The sequence below is a fragment of the Pinus tabuliformis genome, chromosome 7 (assembly GCF_031772625.1).
Source record: "Pinus tabuliformis cultivar Carrire ecotype Pingquan chromosome 7, CPIR1, whole genome shotgun sequence".
Lineage (NCBI taxonomy): Eukaryota > Viridiplantae > Streptophyta > Pinopsida > Pinales > Pinaceae > Pinus > Pinus tabuliformis.
The window spans coordinates 1,559,153,627-1,559,172,547 of record NC_142293.1 but is presented as its reverse complement, the minus strand read 5'-3'; the positions used below and the strand labels follow the sequence as shown (position 1 = coordinate 1,559,172,547).

The window sequence follows — 18,921 nt, the reverse complement described above, 5'->3', positions numbered from 1 at the left end:
AAAAGTGTCTATGTGACATCAGAAACCAAAACTATTTCGTGAAACGTGTCATTTTTAAAAACACTTACGGAAGAAACCATAACGATGAGATAGTAAAACCGTATAGTGCATATTCAGATTGCAATTAAAGAGATCAACAGAGAGCTAATCGAGAGCAACAAAGATCCAAATAAAAAAGCAGACTAGTTTACAGAACATCGAATACCAAGCCCAAAAAGCAGACTAGTTTACAGAACATCAAATACCAAGCCCAGGGACAGTTACCAGCATATAGCTCTAACATCAACAGGATTATTACATGGTCTTTGAAGAAATCCAAAGAAGAAAATAAACAAAAATAAAATCCACCGAAACCCCTCAAAAACCCTAACAAAACAAATGATATAGCCTAAAATTCCAAACTTTGTACATTATGGGGATGGCCCGGACCTTGTAAGGATTCTCATTTTCCACTCTGACTTGTCTTCCAAAGCCTACAACTCTTGTGAAAGCTTCACTGCTTGGGCTAACTTGTGCACCACTACAGCCATGCATAGCACATTCAGAAAATCGAAAATGATGCCAATTGGCTCTTGCCGTGAATTTGAACAACATAACCAGAATTTATAATTCTTCTTTTAAATTCTTTTGCTATTTATTAAACGTAATTCATCCTCTCTTTCGATTCTGAAAATTAAAAGAAAGAGTGAAAAATAGTAGTAAAACTGTATAGTGTATATTGAAAACTTTAACATGGGGATGTCTTTTCAATTCATTTGCATAGATCTGCATGCACACACTTAAATGTTCACTCTTCTTTTGCCCATCATCTGATATCCTATTTCTGGTGTGCGAATCGAAGCTTAGTTTTGCACTGCAATAGGTAGGTGCCACTGCCAATTTTACAGCACTCGAGAAAGAAATATGCCATCTACAATGGAAGATGTCCTGGCCCAAGATGTGAATGTTGTCGAAAAGCTGTTATCCAATGGAATAAATCATCTTCAAGTTCAATATAAATATATCCCGCCTCCCAGTGAGCGCCCCCACCTGTCTGAGGTGTCTTACTTTGAGAGCATTCCAGTGGTGGATCTCCAGGACCTGGATGGACCTAACAGAACAAGGGTAGTTGAAGAAATCGACCATGCGTCGCCTTCATTGCCCCTACAGCGTCCTTGGTTGATGAACAGCATCCGGCTCGGTACAAAGGATATAAGTTTGGAGAATTCATGAGAATTTTCTGGAGCCAGGAATTAATGAATAAGACAGTGTTGGACCATTTCAAAATCGAATATGCAGAGAACAACGGTGAATGAAATTTGTTGTTGAATTTGATTTGAGGGAGCCATTATCAACATTATCACTATCACTGGACCATCCAATAAAACCGTTGCCCTCTGGATGAATAAAAGATGATTACATAGTTTTAACTATTGAACATAATTTTATTTTCAATTCTAATCTTTGTACATTTAAACCTACTCTCAACCATCAAAAAACCACTGGTCTAGCCTAAATTACAACACAAAATAGCACCGACCTATCTACCGTTAGGCAACTAATTGGCCAATTGTGTGTACGAGAGCATTGACATGCTTTGACATGTGCCTTATGTGAACGTATTTAGTGCTCAAATAGCAGAACCAGCCCAATGTTACAGAAGTATCGATTCGAAATAGAACATGCAGAAACCCATTACACAACATTAATGACAAGTATGGCAGTGGCAGAACAAACACAATGATACACAGACCTGACATAAAAACCCAACCCCCTTATGCAGGGGACCATTACAGAATAGTTGAACCAAAAAAAAGTGTCTATGTCACATCAGAAACCAAAACCATTTCGTGAAACGTGTCATTTTAAAAACACTTACAGAAGAAACCATAACGATGAGATAGTAAAACCGTATAGTGCATATTCAGATTGCAATTAAAGAGATCAACGGAGAGCTCATCGAGAGCAACAGAGATCCAGATCAAAAAGTAGACTAGTTTACAAAACATCAAAAACCAAGCCTAGGGACAGTTACCAGCATATAGCTCTACCATCAACAGGATTATTACATGGTCTTTGAAGAAATCCAAAGAAGCAAATAAACAAAAATAAAACCCACCGAAACCCCTCAAAAACCCTAACAAAACCACTGATATAGCCTAAAATTCCAAACTTTGGACATTATGGGGATGCCCCAGACCTTGTAAGGATTCTCATTTTCCACTCTGACTTGTCTTCCAAAGCCTACATCTCTAGTGAAATCTTCACTGCTTGGGCTAACTTGTGCACTGCTACAGCCATGCATAACACATTCAGAAAATCGAAAATGATGCCAATTGGCTCTTGCTGTGAATTTGAACAACATAACCAGAATTTATAATTCTTCTTTTAAATTCTTTTGCTATTCATTAAACGTAATTCATCCTCTCTTTTGATTCTGAAAATTAAAAGAAAGAGAGTAAAAAATAGTAGTAAAACTGTATAGTGTATATTGAAAACTTTAACATGGGGATGTCTTTTCAATTCATTTGCAGAGATCTACACACACGCACTTAAATGTTCACTCTTCTTTTTCCCATCATCCGATATCCTATTTCTGGTGTGCGAATCGAAGCTTAGTTTTTCACAGCAATAGGTAGGTGCCACTGCCAATTTTACAGCACTTGAGAAAGAAATATGTTGTCTACAATGGAAGATGTCCTGACCCAGGATGTGAGTGTTGTCGAAAAGTTGTTGTCCAATGGAATAAATCATCTTCAAGTTCAAGATAAATATATCCTACCTCCCAGTGAATGCCCCCAACTGTTTGAGGTGTCTTACTCTGAGAGCATTCTGGTGGTGGATCTCCAGGACCTGGATGGCCCCAACAAAACAAGGGTAGTTGAAGAAATCCGCCATGCGTGCGTGGAAGATGGCTTTTTCCAGGTACATCATACTTTAATCCCCCTTCTCTTGCCAGTGCTTTTATTTTAATATCTCTAGATTCTCCTGAACCTCCTCTTCAAAAAACAGTGGAAACCTCGAAGAAATTAAAAAGCCCCTTCAGTTGAAGAAATAGTAGCATAAATGTTTGCTGGAGTTTGATTTAGCCATAGTAGTTCCTAAAATAAGGGAACCCATGTTGTTGCAGTTGGGGTATTGATTGTTACTCTGGAATGTTGGAGTAATATCGATAATGTTTGTGCTTCTGGGAAATACTCTTGAAGCTGAGGCTTTTGAGTGTTTACTAAACTTCCTTGTAGTGATCTGATGATGCACGGTTTTTCTTAGGTACACTCTATAAACAACAATCATATAAAGTGAGCGATTTTTTTTCCATTTAAATGGATTAGTGGGAAATCAAAAGAGGGATTTTGTGTGACATCAATGCCAACTATTGGAAATCAATGGGGTGTGGTTATGTGAAGCAATGCAGGGTTTTCAAATCAGGTGATCTTTTTGTTCTGAAAAATTAGATAGCATTATTTTTATTCTTCACAGAAGTTCAGGTTGCATTTGCCATGCAAGCTGAAAAGTTCAGTGACAAAAAGATGAAGAGTCCGAGGACAGGGGATAGTGGAATATGTTTCAAGATATTTTTTAAAGATCACCAAAGTACCAAGGCATAAAAAGTAGCCGACTCTTCCATATATGCCTCAGTAAAATGGGGTGCCTAAATGAAATAATAGAACCATGATGGTAATTGCTAGGAACATGTTGAAGATAAAGGCCTGCCTAACAGGTTCATGGCGGAAGCAACCAACACTTCTGTTTCCTAATTGAATTGAAATCCAAGTAAAGCTGTTGAGCTTGATTTTCTCTATCCAAGTGAAGGTATTCACAGACGTTGGGACATGGGTGTCGAATAACTTCTATTGCTGCAACTCCTGATCAAGCTACATTCATCTTGAGCAAGCCGAAAAAGAATTTGTCAAGTGAAGTACAGGAAACGCTTCGAACATCTGCTTTTCCCAGCACTCATGTAAGGGTTTGATTTACACTACTAAATTTGATTCATCAAAGTCTTTTAGGTTACTATAACTGCTGGAAACTAATCTGCTATTTTTTTATTCTTTATTTTTAGGAAAAGTGGTTTAGGAATCTTTACATTTCTTTGGTGTGGGACTGTATTCATGGTCTCAGCAATCGGTTTTTAATTTTAAACAAACATTCTTCGATAGAACCTGGGAATGGATGTTTTTAGCTATGTTTGTCATTGTTGTGACCATCAAGGGTGGTGTCACAGTGTTATGGCATTATAGCAATGGTCACATTATGTAAATTGTTTATGTAATACATTAGCATGTGTCAAAGAGAGAACATGGAATGAAATGTTATTAGGCAAGTAAATGGTAATAGGAATTGGAAGTTAAGTGTGAAAGTCTTAGTTATATCTTCATATACTTCCATATCCAATTTTCTTTTGCGTCATCCTCTTAATAATATTGTTTCTCTTCGTCTCATTTCATGATCCTCAGTGATGTGATTGCCCTCTCTCTTAACCTTCCTCGAGCAGTTCTACATTTGAAGAGTGCAGGACAAGGCAGCACTGACCATGTGCTGTATTGGGCAAACAAATATCTGGACTTAAAATGAATATGATAATAAGAATAATCTAATGTAAAGTTACAGTTTAGCTAAGCTAACCTCAACTGCAGTCGTGGTTATCTTTTAAGATTCCTTACAACTCAGCAGAATGATTAGTGGAAATAAACCGCACTACATGATGTGAAGAACGAAAAACTAACCAAGGAATAGGTGCTAACAAGGAAACGTGGACAGAAGGTGGGCAGGCTGGGCAGGCTACTTCTACAACTCAACTGTGGCAATTCCAGAAGGACATACCATCAATGAGATCTGTCACAATCCACTGGCATTTTTTAAGCTCATTAAACAGGAGTCTGGTTTGGTATAGATGTATATCCAGTGCTTATAATTGTCATAGGGGGATAAAGAATGTGCTTAGATGAGCCATACGCCGAGGGAAGCCATTGTAGGGCCGGTATGCTAGTTATCTAGGGACTTTTCTTTGTATCAAAGATTAGAGATAATGGAATAAAGATAGCTTTTCTAGCTTTTCGGCAATCTAAAGATTGGTGTTGTCCCCTGTAGATTATTCATCCCCAACCTGAATATTTTAGTGGTTTTCATTCATAAATACCACAATTGTTTGTAGGAACAAAGAATCACGTAATTCTTCACTAAATCTCTTCTGCTGTAAACTTGTTTGCAGGTTTTGAGATTGGAAATCTTCATTTGATCCCTCTGCTAAAGCTTGCACAGCCTATTCTCTATTATAGTTACTAACCCCTTTTCAGATCACGGGAAGCGTTCTTTGACATTTATGTTAAGTTTAAATGGGTGGTGTAAGTCTACCCCTATGGAAACCTGAGGACCAGAGTGCTGTGCAGATTGGAGGTGTCTGCATCAAAACATAAAGGCATACTTTTCTCGTAGAAGAACACTGTTAAAAATTCCATATGTGAGCATAATGCATACTTCACACATGCAAAATATGAATATATCTTGTTTTGATATGCTTTGTACACACTAGCTTGAGCACTCTAGTATTGTTCACAGCAAATGAGAAGATCCACTAATCTCCATTGTCCTTCACAAAATACACTATTTATTGAATAACAGTGAACTTAAAAATGCTTATGAAGGTTATAAATTTTCAACATAAACACATCAAAATTGGCTTGATGACAATGATATTGGACCCATTCCCTACACTTGGAATTTCCTTGTTGGTCACAATGAGATTGATGACAAGGAACTTCCCAAAGCTATACATTATACAATGGGAGGCCCTTGGTTCGAGGCTTGGAAAGATTGCCAATTCGCAGATCTGTGGCTTCAAGAAGTGGATGAGTATAAGAGGTCCCAGATGATACAGAAGGTGATTCAAGATGAGCTCATAAGGCTGTTGGATATAAGAATGAATGAAAGAGCAGGAGAGCTTGAAACCAGAGTAGGTGAGTTGGAAGGCAAGGTTAGAGAGATCTCTGCTCTGCAGTAATTGCTGTTGTTTTATCTGCAAGAGAGGTTTCTAATAGAGGGAGGGAATGGTGTGAAAGAACCTCCTTTTGATGCCTAGTTGAACAAGGGATTGCGGAGCAGAAAGAAATTGCTTTGGAATACCCTACCGGATCTTGTGAGAGTGCAAAATAGGAATATGTTTTGGAGGTACTAGTGCAGGATATAGCCTAATTATTTTTATTCGATTCTATTTTTATCTCTAAATATTAGAGAGAAATTGTAGTTTTCTGCATAAATTTTGAACTGGAAGTTAACTTATTTCTTAATATACTATTCGCCCATGGTATAGTCAAATCACCTTTACTTTATAGCAGCTAAGAAATATCTACATTCTTCATTCTCATCCTTTTTCCTGAAAGAATGGTATGAAGGGTTTGTACCCCATCTGGATAATAATGTCATTGTGACAAATTTTTTTCTCCAATGTAGTTATCTCAGACATTGCAATTTCACGGAATATGCTTCATCATATCAATTGGTGTAATTATATATGGATGGTTATTTTGGGTTATTCACCTATGGTATGGTCATATATGCCTTTAATTTAGCTACATTCTTCAATATCATCCTTTTTCCTGAAAGAATTGTGCGAAGGGTTTGTAATCTATCTGGACAAAAATATTATTGTGGCATTTTTTTTCTATCTTAAATGTAGTTATCTCAAACATTGCGATTTCATGGAATATACTTCATCACATCGATTGGTATAATTGTATTAATTCTATTTATTAGCTATCTTGATTGCAATGTATGGATGGTTGTTTTCGGCCAGGGTCAAACATCTCTGTGTTGTTGGGGTTGCCATTGTGGTGTATGTAGTGACTATTTTGATGTGTTTATGTTGAAAATTTATAACCTTCATAAGCATTTTTAAGTTCATTGTTATTCAATAAGTAGTGTATTTTGTGAAGGACAATGGAGATCAGTGGATCTTCTCATTTGCTATGAACAATACTAGAGTGCTCAAGCTAGTGTGTACAAAGCATATCACAGCAAGATATATTCATATTTTGCATTTGCGAAGTATGCATTATGCTCACATATGGAATTTTTAACAGTGTTCTTCTACGAGAAAAGTATGCCTTTATGTTTTGATGCAGACACCTCCAATCTGCACAACACTCTGGTCCTCAGGTTTCCAAAGGGGTAGACTTACACCACCCATTTAAACCTAACATAAATGTCAAAGAATGCTTCCCGTGATCTGAAAAGGGGTTAGTAACTATAATAGAGAATAGGCTGTGCAAGCTTTAGCAGAGGGATCAAATGAAGATTTCCAATCTCAAAACCTGCAAACAAGTTTACAGCAGAAGAGATTTAGTGAAGAATTACGTGATGCTCTGTTCCTTAATGCTTTTCAACTATTCCGATATAATAATCACTTCTTACATCTGGCCTCTTACTCTTACATGCTAAACAGAACAAATATCAATGTTTATGAAAATCAAACCTTCATCTTCTCAAATCCAAAAAATGTCTCCCAGCAGCTGAATGATTCCTCGCCTTCTAGAGTTGAACATTGCTCTGCAGAGAAAATTTAAGTTACCTTAACTGGACTTGGATATATCAACCATAAAAAGAAATCAAGAATATGCTCATCTCAGCAATTGTAGAAGATTCAAGTACAAGAAATTTGCACAATCTCGAAGTAATAATTCAGTCCTAGGCAAAGTAGTCCAATAGGTCTTCATCAATCTCAAATTTGAATTTTAGAAGTATCCATTTACTAACGAAGTTCCATTCAGGATAAATCCATTTTAACTCTTTATTTGGAAAAGAAACCATTACACTAGCAGCTCAACGTAACTTATATAAAAACTTGTGCTCTTTTGTTGTGAGGTCCAACAGAGATATCAGTGTCAAATCTTAATTTTGAAATAAGTACTCATTCACTTACCAATTTAAGATGTTCCAAGTACCATAAATCTAACTTAAACCTGAATACAGGGATCAAAAGGCAATTAAACAACAATTAATAGATCCAGGGTTTATATATATCCTATTTGTTTTTGTACGGATAGGACCATTATGAACACAAAGACATGAAGAAATGACATCTTCCCCATCAGGGCATTAAAGCACCTCATTTCTCTTTGGTCTTAATCATAGTTCAAGGCAAGGAAGTAGGTACGCAATAGCGATATATAGAGACAGCAGAACATAAACACTATCTTAGCCACTGTAATTCATATAATTGCAAAATCTAGGTAAATTCCCCCCACAATTTATAAATAGCCTAAGATTTTAAATACCTCTTTTAGAAAGGTTGGTCTTGAGAGGTTAATCCACCCACATCTTCCTACAATCAAAATTTGAATTTTAGATCCCAAATATTGGTCTCTTAAGTTCTGAACATCGTTTCTGAAAGAAATTCATTGATTTCCCATAGATGTAAACTGAACCATGTGGTTCTATCATATCAGAAATGCATAGGTCTCAGAACACAGTTCTATCTAGACCATTCATTCATTCAAGAGACAGAAGATACCAACTAATCCGTAATCACATTTTCTGCTTTCTTCAAGGAGGAATTTTTTGAGTACAGCCCATTGAATGTAAAGGCCTCAGAATATAGTTTGATCTAAAGCATGCATTCATTGAACATACAAAATAGATCAACTGCAGGTATTTAACAAGAGCAAGAGCAGATCCAATACTTTATTTCCTCCTAAAAATTTGACAATGTTATTGTTAATGCTAATGCTAATGCTAATAATTTATTAGGTTGTGAGCAATGGGAATTTGAAAATGTTATTATTAATGCTAATAATTTGTCAGGTTGTGAGGAATGGTAGATTCAGAAGTGTAGAACATCGAGCAGTAACAAATGCATCTGCTGCACGTATATCAATTCCTACGTTTTATGGCCCCTCGGAGGATGCCTTCATTGCCCCTGCAGCATCCCTGGTTGATGAATAGCATCTAGCTTGGTACAAAGGATATAATTTTGGAGAATTCATGAGAATTTTCTGGAGCCAGGAATTAAAGAATAAGACAGTGTTGGACCATTTCAAAATCGAATATGCAGAGAACAACGGTGAATGAAATTTGTTGTTGAATTTGATTTAAGGGAGCCATTATCAACATTATCACTATCATTGGACCATCCAATAACCTCGTTGCCCTCTGGATAAATAAAAGATGATTACATAGTTTTAACTATTGAACATAATTTTATTTTCAATTCCAATCTTTGCACATTTAAACCTACTCTCAACTATCAAAAAACCACTGGTCTAGCCTAAATTAGAACACAAAAGAGCACCGACCTATCTACCATTAGGTAACTATGGTCAATTGCATGTACGAGAGCATTGACATGCTTTGACATGTGCCTTATGTGAACGCATTTAGTTCTCAAACAACAGAACCTGCCCAATGTCACCGAAGTATCGATTCGAAACATAACATGTAGAAACCCATTACACAACATTAATGACAAGTATGGCAGTCGCAGAACAAACCCTATGATACAGAGACCTGACATAAAAACCCAACCCCCTTATGCAGGGGACCATTACAGAATAGTTGAACCAAAAAAAAGTGTCTATGTGACATCAGAAACCAAAACTATTTCGTGAAACTGTTCTCGATCTAACAGAAGTTATGCTTGCGTTGATTCTAGTGGTTATGCTGCTGGATCTCTAACTGCTCGTGCTATATGCTGCATATGAAAAAAACAATTATATGGTTATTGTAAAGATTAGTTCGCCCTCAAATCTTCAGACAATAGTAGCAAATATTATACCATGAACTGACCTTATAAATCTCAAACACAAGAAGAAAATATTATAGCAGGATAAAGCCCAGAATGTTGCTCAAGAAACCACTTACTGTAGTCCCAGTTGTTATTTCTGTAGCGAAATAGTTAAAACATATTGAATTTTGAAGGCAAGGTTCTACATAAGCCTTCTGAAATAAACCGTAAGAGATACAAACGAAAATAGACCCTAATGAGTATGTCTCAGATTCTTATAAATTCTTTTGTAAGAAAGAGAAACAAAGAATTAAGGGAAAACCAAAACAAACCCTGATGAGGAATTGATCACCTGTTGAATATTTTAAAAAAGAGAAGGATAACCCGAAAAGGCTAGGGTATCTCGTAGAATCTGATCGCCCTAGACTCCTCTTCACACAGTTAACCAAGGTCCAAACATACCTGAACCTCCTCTTCAAAAAACAGTGGAAACCTCGAAGAAATTAAAAAGCCCCTTCAGTTGAAGAAACAGTAGAAACCTCGAAGAAATTAAAAAGCCATAGGAGCTGGTTGCAAGCACGGCTGAATCGCCTGTTGAAGTCGGTGGTGATCTAACGAAGGAGCTGGTTTGGTTGAATTTATTGGTGAAGAAAAAGAACTCAGACGGTTGAAGAAGAAGTTGGAAAGTAAAGGAATACCGAGTCGGTTTATGATTAAGTAGGAGGAGTCGGTGGTGATCTAACGCCCAATATTGTTTTAATTGTCTAACATTTCATCAAACGTTGCAAAACTGTACATGGTGGCAGTTAGGTGAGTTCGTTTCAAAGAGGAACGACTTACATCGTAAATATATTAACCAATTTTATTTAGTTGGGTTCTTTCGCTAAATTGGAAATAAATTCCAAAACAAATTGGAATTCACACTGGATCACAATGATTTAAATCTATACTATAAATTCAGTAAGATCGTTACTAACATGAAAAAAACAAAATTAAAACTCCTCTGAGCATGAGGTTTACCCGATGTGGCTATGGAACATTGTTCATTATCGTGCTACAGCTAAACGAAAGAGATCTGAAACATCCACCACTCATCGGGGACAGCGTTCACTACTCGAGCAAAGCAAGATTCAGCCCGCGCTGCAACGTTATGTATTTTCCATGTGAACTTGGCTTAGAGTGACAATATCTCTGCATCTTCCGGGCTTGGCAACATTGCCCTTCGGTAGTATTCCTCTGTTTCCACAATATCATGTTGCACCTAGTCCATATAATATATGAAACCCCATAATTAAATCAAACTCGATATCCCAAAATCCACTGGAGAATCAATATGCGGAAATCATAAAATTACAATTTCATTTCTAAAGCAGAGAACCGGTGAAATTACCTCATGCAGAAACCTAACATGGTTGAGTAGTTGATTGGCAGGATTTGCTTCCAACATACTTTGATCATACATATCTGTGCTGTTCTTGAAATCTGAACTTCTGCTGCTTCACATTTTTCCTCCTTTTCATCCAATACCAGAGCCTCAACTAATATGCTCAGTCTCGGACACATGGGCAACTCTGCATCCTCTTGCACTTCAGATTAATGGCACTCCATGTGGGCAATCTTCTAGAGTCCAATATTTATAATCTTTTTTCCTCGACACTAATGGAGAGTTCTTACAAAGGGTTTGTACATATGAATCTACAAGTTAACTCGTATTTCTGCTGGTGACTTGCACATTCTCTCCATCCGATTCTTTAGCCTTCGTACTCATCAGGCTAAAGGGTGCGAGATCGATGTCGAAGTCCAGTCGCTCTCTCATTGAATTTGAATTTGTTGAGCAGAGATTGAATTCTCTACTGAGTTTTCGAAGACCCAATTCTTTAGCCTTCGTACTCATCAGGCTAAAGGGTGCGAGATCAATGTCGAAGCCCAGTCGCTCTCTCATTGAATTTTAATGTGTTGAGCAGAGATTGAATTCTCTACTGAGTGAAACCTCGAAGAAATTAAAAAGCCCCTTCAGTTAAAGAAACAGTAGAAACCTCGAAGAAATTAAAAAGCCAGAGGAGCTGGTTGCAAGCACAGCTGAATCGCCTGTTGAAGTCGGTGGTGATCTAACGCCCAATATTGTTTTAATCGTCTAACATTTCATCGAACGTTGCAAAACTGTACACAGTGGCAGTTAGGTGAGTTCGTTCCAAAGAGGAACGCCTTACCGCTTAATAACAATTTATAGTCTATAATCCAAACACATTTCATCAATAGAAAATAACAAGATAGAAAAATATACAACTAACAAAAAGAATAGAGACTAGTGGAAGATGATTTTTGCTCTAGAGCAATATCTAGAGTTACCTCCTCCGTTGTTGATGTTTGCAATGGAGATTCTTAAATTTTAAATAGGATTTGTTACAATGTCATGGGCTAATACCATGGCTTATTTATAATAATGCACAAAAAAAACCCATAACTCACTTGTTTATATGTCATTTTTTAATTAATCAATTTAATCAAAAGGGAAAAAAATAACACATAATTATTTTGGAGATAAATCTCAAGATTTGATTTGTGTATATTGTTATTAATATTCTAGAATATTCCTTGGAGGTTAAGTCCTTCCACCTAACACAACCATATAAATTAAGCGGTTGTAGATTCCCATAGACATTAATCTATAATAGGTAACAAAAGACTTATTACATGACACATCTCACATTGCTAAAATTAAAAAATCATAAAACTAATTAAATTATAGCTTCATTATTATACAAATTGAGTGGCCTAATGTTAAGAGCATGTGTTTCCTAGTAAGAGGTCACAACCAGAGGGGGGGAGAGTATGTATGCCTTCAAAGACTTTAGCAGTTAAGGGAGGTTCATCCCTTGTCCCACAAACAAGGGACTCTCATACACCAATTTGGTCTCTGGATGTGACATTAAAATCAAATATATTATTACTAACAATTACACCAGATGTTACAAATGAAACACCGTAAGGAATAAATTCGAGAAGAATAACATGAGCTTGAACACCTACTAATTCTACACCTTAAATGCCCACTACGTTGCAAGAATGAAACCTTGAAGCACTTATTTTAGTTTTGAAAATATGCTCATTTTAAGGTTAGCCCCTCCATGCTCTCATCTAATATTCCCTAAAATATTTCCGTATTGGGAGATTCTCTCCCCTCGGCCATATATTTTCACACAACACAACATTAGATTAGAATTGGTATCTTATATCTTTGGAACACAACAAACATATGTGTATCAAGTGATTTTAGCATATTGTTGATGTACTTAACAAGAAGGGTCTCTCATTTGTGCACATTTGAGTTTGCATATCCAAGCAAAAATGTGGAGGGGAGGATGGAAATAATCCACTTACATTAGTTAATGGACTACTAGATAATGCACAATAAACAAAGTTTCACCTCAAGGATATTCTTTAGCACACTACACACTCTCAACCTTCAAGCAACAACATTAACATAAGGAAGTCAAGTTGTAAGAGAGTGTCAAGAGAAGCAAAGGCATTGACCCACAACAAGAACCCTAAAGTGGTCTCTCACTTCGACAAATTTCCTACTATTGCTCTGTCCATTATGATGAACCCACACATGAAAATTATGGATAGCTGATACTAAGCCCACAACTAAAGGTTTGGGGTCTCCGCCCAAGGATGAAGACTCTCCTCCTTGAATGGGTTTAATTATTGTAACATCATGGTCTATCTACTGAGTTTGACCATCTGCATCAGTTGATAATATATGACTCTTATTCATTGGGATTGTTATATTTCTGCTTATTAACCTTGCGAAAACCCCGTCGTGTTTCTAATCTAAGAGAAAGTGGAGTCACATCCAGTATAAGAAGTTCCCTTACATTAGCCTGCAAAATTCCACTTTGGATGGTAGCACCCATTGTTATAGCCTCATCTGGATTAACACTGTTATGAAACCAGCTCAAGAAAAGATGGAAAAGATAGATCAACGCCTTAGAATTCAACCTCTTCGAGGGGGCCACCTCCTTTACATTACATAAATAAAAAATCCTTGTATGATAAAAATGAAAAGACCTCCTTTCTATATATAGGAGTCTAAGGGGTCATAACATAATTAGAGCCGACATAACAATAATAATTTAAGGGCACAATAATAACAATAGTGGGCTTCTATGGGGCACAATAGTAACAATATGGGCACTACATGGGTACATCAATATAATAAGGGGGTTGTACTAATAATAATAAGGGGTTACACTAGTAGTATAAGGGCCTAACATGCCCCTCTCCTTCAAAAAGCATTGTCCTCAATGCTTGAGTAGTTCTTTATGCTTCTGTATAAAATTATTGTCCTCCCACGTGGAACCTTCAGTAGGTAAGTTCTTCCACTTGATGAGATACTCTGAAATTGATCGATTTCGTAGCTGTCGGGTTCTTATTTCTGTGACTGCTCCAGGTTCCAATATGATTTTTCCATCCTTTTCAATATCTGGCAATATTGTTTGAATTGGGATCTTTTGAAAGTTTTGAATAAGTGGCCATACTTCTTTGTCCGTCTTCCATTCATCCCTTGCTTCGTTTATCCAATCTGGTTGGATAATAGAAATAACACAAAACAATGCTTCCACATCCTCATCCTTGAAGAGTCTTCCCATTCGGTAAGGTCGCCATTTTTTAAGTGCATGTAGTATTTCCAACGTTTCCTTCTCATAAATAGCTTTCTTTAGATGTAGCAGTAAAAATACCCAATCGCCTACATCAAAACATTTTTCACTATGATGTTTATCTACCTATTGTTTCATTTGATTTTGCACAGAAGTGGTGCTATCTTTTAAAAGTTGGAGAACTTGTTGTTGATGCTCGATGTGATCTTTCACTGCTTGAACCTTTTTCTTCTTGATATGTCCTTCTATCTTTAGATTTTGAGGAGTGGTAATTTCTTCCAATCCTTTACAAGATATGGTCGGATTCATTTCTTGACGCTTGATGTGATCTTTCACTTCTTGAACATTTTTCTTCTTGATATGTCCTTCTGTCTCGCTAGTTTGAGGAGTGGTAATTCCGACCAGTGAATTACAAGATATGGTTGGATTCATTTCTTCTTTCTTGATGTGATCTTTCACTTCTTGCACCTTTTTCCTCTTGATATTTCCTTCTATCTTGAGAGTTTGAGGAGTGGTCATTCTTGCCAATAGTCTACAAGATATGTTCTGATTCATTTCTTCTTTCTCTGGGGTCGGGTCCTGGCATATATCCTCTTCTTTTGATGTTTCTTGATCCTTTTCTTCCTCCTCTTCATACTCTATGTAAAATAATTTCTTCTCAGCACACTTATGACCTTTAGTGCATTTGCTATCACAATTGTAACAAAGCCCTTTTTCTTTTTTTTCTTCCAATTGTTGTGGTGTAACCCTTGTAGGCTGTGGAAGGCTAGGAGGAACAACACATCCATATTTATAGTTGTGAGGGGTAGACTTCCTTGTTGCCATAATTTTACTTTCAAATATGTCACAAAGCCCTTTTACTCTTTCCAATTATTGTGGTGTTGCTCTAAAGAAGGTGTTGCTCTTTGTATCCTCATAATGTGCTAGCATTTCCTCCGTGAGAATTGACCACGTAACAAGTTTTTTACGAGAACAAAGCCCTTTATACCATAAAAATTGATTCGGTTCTAAATATGAAGATGCAATACATACCTTTTGTAACAGTGGTACACCATGTAGATCAAAATATTGCTCCATCGGAAGTATCCAATTTACCGGATCCTTGCCATCAAACTTCCTCATCTTGATTTTAGGACCTCGAACTTGAAATGACTGTAACTCTGTACTTGCAGATATTTAAGTTTTGAAATTTCTACCTGTAGTAGCCCTCTATGTCCTCTTTCCAATTCCACCAGTCTGATCCAAATTGGATTCCCCAAAAAAAAGTTATGCACAATCTCCCAAGATGACCTGATTATAGGCCTTTCCAGAAGATCGAACTTGTATGAAGTGCCACGTGTCAATTTTTTCGACCTATGGATCTTGAAAATGCATACACGAAACTACAATCCGTCCTCTTTCTGTACCTTCTTACGAAATTTTAATCTGATCCTCAGAGAGAAAGTTACGACAATTTTCCCCAGGTCACCTGTTTTGAATGTAATTCAGGAGTCTGCAAAAAGACCAACTTCCTCATATCATATCTCCGAACTTATCGCGCAAAAAGCTTTTAAATTCGGACCCAACGTTCAGCGCAACTTCTTCTCAAATGGGTTTTTTTTGCGACTTCTGAAACGTCACAGAAAAAACGTTATAGCGAAAATTCCACGATGACTTGTTTGGAGCAGCGAAACCCTAGAATCCAAAGCTCTGATACCAAATGTTATGAAACCAGCTCAAGAAAAGATAGAAAAGATAGATCAATGCCTTAGAATTCAGCCTCTTCGAGGGGGCCACCTCCTTTACATTACATAAATGAAAAATTCTTGGATGATACAAATGAAAAGACCTCCTTTCTATATATAGGAGTCTAAGGGGTCATAACATAATTAGAGCCGACATAACAATAATAATTTAAGGGCACAATAATAACAATAGTGGGCTTCTATGGGGCACAATAGTAACAATATGGGCACTACATGGGTACATCAATATAATAAGGGGGTTGTACTAATAATAATAAGGGGTTACACTAGTAGTATAAGGGCCTAACAAACACATTTACTTGGCGTATTTCCAAAAATCTGAACAATAATCTCTTGAACCCTTGGCACCCGGTACATTCCTCCCATAAGAATAACTTCATCCAATTCCAATGTCGTAATCCCTGCTTTTTTTTTACAACTCTTGGAAGGGATTCTTGTTCTCTCGATTAAGTGATTTGCTAAGATTTCAAACTTCAAACGAGTTAATGTAACATTCAAATGCTCTATACTAGATGCATCTTCCATGATAAATGGTAGATTAATCTATCTAAGAAGAATATGACAACTCCACCTTAGGTTTCTATGCAGCCTCTTGAAGCCTTTGTAAGCCTATCTTATCCTAGAATAAGTAATTTTTTGTCTTTTTGATCTCAACAACTAAATAATCAAGGAGAGCATTATCAAAATCCTCACTCGCCAAAAAATTATCACCATTTGTGGCCTTGACTTGCAAAAAAAAGCTAACAAGGTTACAATAATTTGTGTGAAAAAGCAGAGAAGGAGAAGAAATAAATAATCAATGTAAAATAACCTAGCATCTCAAGGGAAGGAACATGCCTCGAATACACCATTGGATATTTCAAGCATTGTTACATCGAAAGTACCCCCACTAAGATTAAACACAACAACTAGGCCCTCCTTCTCATTCATGCCATAAGAAAGGGTTGTTAGAGTAGGCTTATTGCTAATTCTTTTTACATCCAATCTTGTATTTTTACCGACATATTTCGTTGCTTAGCACTAAGCATCACTAAAATAGAGAGGCATAGTAATGACTGCATTCTAGAAAATATTTCCAAGGTAACCCTCGACAATTTTTTTTCCCAAGTCAAGAAAAACTAGGTGTAGAGATAAATGTAGACTAATGCACAATGCAAAATTGAAGAGATACGGTGAAAACAAATGGAAAAAATAGAGCACACATTTCTTCTATGTGATGAACAATCCTTTTCATAAAATAGTTATCTAGTTATTTGACTATTGTGCACTTATTGCCTTTGCCTTGAAACTATATGCTGCACTATATGATGTCCGTGTTGATCCATACTATTGTACTTATGCTTTTCCATATGAATGTTTCGCTACCTCACTTTCTGATCACAGGCCACCCACAACCATACTTAGACTTTTCAATGTTCATGGCTGCTACGTACATCAAAATTCCTATTCAAAAGATTATTCAGTAAATAAATCCCAACATTTGTATATATGTGATGCTATAGAATAAGCTATCAAGATTAGCATGTATCTTGCTAAATAGTACAAATGCCTTTGCCCAACAGGGAAAATATAATTCAATCATGATTATTACTCTGCCTTAATATTGATAATATGCTACAATCATTCACATGATATGTACAAATGCCCATCCGATACAAAACAAAATCCTGATGTCTTATACCAGTACCAAAATAGATAGTAGCTTAACATTCACATGATACATGCAAATATCACATTCCATACTCCATCTTAGTATCAATCATTATATACGATCAAATATAGTTTGAACACTTTGTAAAGTTAAAAAAACAAATCCATTGTTGCCCTACCAGTAGCTTACAGGTAGTTAGAACATTTTTGGGATGTACCTACTGCATCCATGAGGAATAAAGACGAAACAAAAAGTGGAAGTTAGCAACTCCATAATAACATATAATTAATGCTTTACTATGACCCAATTTAGATACATATAAAGATTTGTCGTGTCCAATTCTAGTCATCTATCCCTAAAACTTTGTTGAATGTTACAATGATCTTAGTCAAACAATGACATGAACCAATTTCATTACAATATCATGGGTAGCATACCTCATAACCAAAATCGCATGTAGAACACATAAAGCATAACTAAAACATATGTTCTTGTGGATGTAAGGGAATGGCATAAAACCCATAGGTTCCCTAAAAATTTCCACTATAGTCTTCTTAAATTGAAGAGAAAAACCCCAACAAAGGAACCAAATTGAAAACTCAAAGCAAGATTTTTGTAGCAACCACCCATTGATGAAGCAGATTATTACATCATTGTGCATTAGTTAGAAAGTTGATGAAATAATGTTTTGTTCAGTGATTCAACAATGGCCCATTAAATTTGACATCCCTAATAGATTTCATCAACACAACAAGTCACGCATCATTGAATTGGATTCATATCAATTAAGACATATCAAAAAAACCTAGTTTTGATTCAATATCTTCATATTAGTCAAGTCATGTTAGTATGAACTAACTTTTATTGGATGGTTTAAATTGATAACAAATTTAACTAACCATTTGGAATTTACATAAAAGAGAATCTCCACAAACAAATACAATGAAGAATTCAAGCACTCTTTCAGGGTAAATCCACTCATTTGATAAAAAACATGGATAATACACAAGAAGTTCAATTATAAGCCATGTTTAACAAGTGAAACTAAATAGTTAGTTTCCCAGAAAAATGGAAGTCCTAATCTGTATTAAGGTTACAATTCTATATAGGCAGTACTACCCATTTGGAGAATGTGTCAAACATTAGCCAGTACAATAAATATATCTT

General features: G+C 36.3%; 2 pseudogenes; both read right to left on the bottom strand.

Annotated features, from left to right (window-relative positions):
- Positions 1-10,757: 10,757 nt before the first annotated feature.
- LOC149253949 (uncharacterized) lies at positions 10,758-13,294 on the bottom strand (annotated as a pseudogene).
- Positions 13,295-13,424: 130 nt separating this feature from the next.
- LOC149253948 (heat shock 70 kDa protein, mitochondrial-like) lies at positions 13,425-17,033 on the bottom strand (annotated as a pseudogene).
- Positions 17,034-18,921: the final 1,888 nt, after the last annotated feature.